The sequence below is a fragment of the Grammomys surdaster genome, unplaced genomic scaffold, assembly GCF_004785775.1.
Source record: "Grammomys surdaster isolate TR1022 unplaced genomic scaffold, NIH_TR_1.0 165, whole genome shotgun sequence".
Classification (NCBI taxonomy): Eukaryota; Metazoa; Chordata; class Mammalia; order Rodentia; family Muridae; genus Grammomys; species Grammomys surdaster.
This window is the reverse complement of record NW_021604613.1, coordinates 12,586,046-12,588,156: the sequence shown is the minus strand read 5'-3', so window position 1 is coordinate 12,588,156 and position 2,111 is coordinate 12,586,046. Positions and strand designations below refer to the sequence as shown.

The 2,111-nt window shown below is 52.2% G+C and overlaps 1 protein-coding gene across 1 annotated transcript in view; it reads right to left on the bottom strand.

The window, feature by feature from the left end:
• The window catches only part of Casp8 (caspase 8), a 39,841-nt gene extending 38,866 nt beyond the window's left edge, over window positions 1–975 (bottom strand). The window contains exon 1 of the mRNA XM_028765856.1: window positions 616–975. The gene's annotated coding sequence lies outside the window, so the exon portion shown is untranslated. The remainder of the gene's footprint in view (window positions 1–615) is intronic.
• Between the last annotated feature and the right edge of the window lie 1,136 nt (window positions 976–2,111).

The following is a 2,111-nucleotide window of genomic DNA, read 5'->3' as shown; positions in this document are numbered from 1 at the left end:
TGTGTGTGTGTGTGTGTGTGTGTGTGTGTGTGTGTGTGTGTGTGTGTTGCTGCGGCGGTGGCGGCAGCGGCTGCTGTTTTAAGCGCAGAGCTGGTGCCCTGCCTCCCCACTCCTTGTACTGCCAGCACCCCGCAAACAGGAAGATCCGAAGTTCAAGAAGCTCAAGCCTGAGCTGCAGGAGATCTTGGAGCGAAGAAGGACGGGGAAAAGGAGGGGGAGAGGGAGAGAAGGAGAGAAGGAGAGGGAGTGAGGGGGGAAGGCAAAGAAGAGGGAGGGGGGAAAGGGAGGGGAGACGTTGGAGGAGGAAAAGGAGAGAGAATTTGGGATTAGGGTTGGGGAACGGCTCTTAAGAGTTGGGAGGAGCACATAAATCGCTGGAGGAAACGTAGCTCAAACTAGAGGACTCAGCACGGTGACGTCGCCGGATGATTAACTCAGCTCCAGGTCCTGAGCCGAACTACAAAGAAAGTAAGCCTAAGAAGTCGAATCAAGTTTTCTGGAGAGGCGACGACCGCACCCCGATGGCTGCGTTTCGGGGAGCGCCACGCGAGATCGCCACCGGTGGGATCGCGGCCCGCTGGTAGGAAAGGAACGGGACAGCTCTGCAGCACTCACCTGTCACCAAGTCCCTGCCACAGGTCACAGCTCCGCGCTCAGGCGATCCCGGGGAGACGCCTGCCGCGGACCGCCGCTGGCTTTAGCTTTCCGAGCCCCAGCCCGGGCCGCTGTCCTTCCTCAGGACTGCGCTCACTTCCTGTTCCCACGCCGGCCGGCCGAGGTTTGCTACCGACTCCGAGAAGCGGGATTTTAAAACACCCGAGGTCAGAGTGAAAGACAACTGAGAAAACTAGGGAACAGGGAACAGAAATGACTCATAATGTTTAGAGGCGTTGAGTTAATCATTAAGTGGCATCCTGGTGCCAGCCCTAGAGGCCATAGGCTGCTTCGCTCTCTGCCCGCCTTAGGAGCTCCCGCCAGTTCTTGAGGACACTTCCTCATTCTCCACCCCAACCCCACCTCCTTGCATGCAGAAACCCTGCACCTTGTAACCCGGATGGGTAAACCAGCTTTAGTGAATGCTCTAGAAATGTCAGCACTCCGCGGTATTGGTGCAGGAAGATTAGAACTGGCAAGTTCCAGGCTAGCCCAGAGACAATGGAACCAGAGAGCTAATGGAATGGAGAGAGAGAGAGAGAGAGAGAGAGAGAGAGAGAGAGAGAGAGAGAAAGTTTTACAGTGAACCAAACAACCAGCAAGGGACTGGGGGAATTAGTTCACACCTTAAAGTTAGATGTTCAAAGGAGATGCTGAAAGAGAACTTTTACTTTGTGCCATGGCCTAAAACTCAGCACTGAACTCATGGTTCTGGACCAGTCTCCTCCCCAAGATCATATTTTAAGGCTGTTCTTAAAGGGTCACATAGGCCTGCAGTTGAAGTGTTAAGAAATACACACACACATACATACACACACACATACACACACATACACACACACATACACACACACACACACACATACACACACACACACACACACACACACACACACACGTCCTGGCTCCTAGCCATGTTCTAAGAAATCATCATACCTGGAGTTTTTGCGGTGCTGAGCCAGGATTATGGAGTGCAGAACATCAAATAGATACAAAGACTACAGTCCCATCTACTACCACATACTTTCCCAACACTTGAGGGCTGGAGTGACCCATGTGACGAGCAACAATTAAACTGGGCTACAGAGTAAGAACTTGTCTGAAAAGAAGGCAGGGTGGGAAAGATAAAGGGGTTGTCGGGAAGCATGGTTAGGTTGTAAAACCTCAAGGCTGCTCCCAGGGACTCACTTCCACAACCTTCCTCAGGTACCACCACCAGCCGGGGACTAAGTGTTCAAACTCGTGAGCCCATGGGAGACATTTTGTCAAAATACAACACCCAAACCAGTGAAATCCGGTAAAGCCAAACCAATCTGTCACCAACACCATCCAGCTGCCTGCCACCTGGAGGGTTCCCAGGTGAGAGATGCATCAGATAAAGCCCCAGTCTGTAATCTAAGACCCATCCACAATGGCAGGTATGATTGTTTATTACCAGTGAGCAATTAAAGAACAGA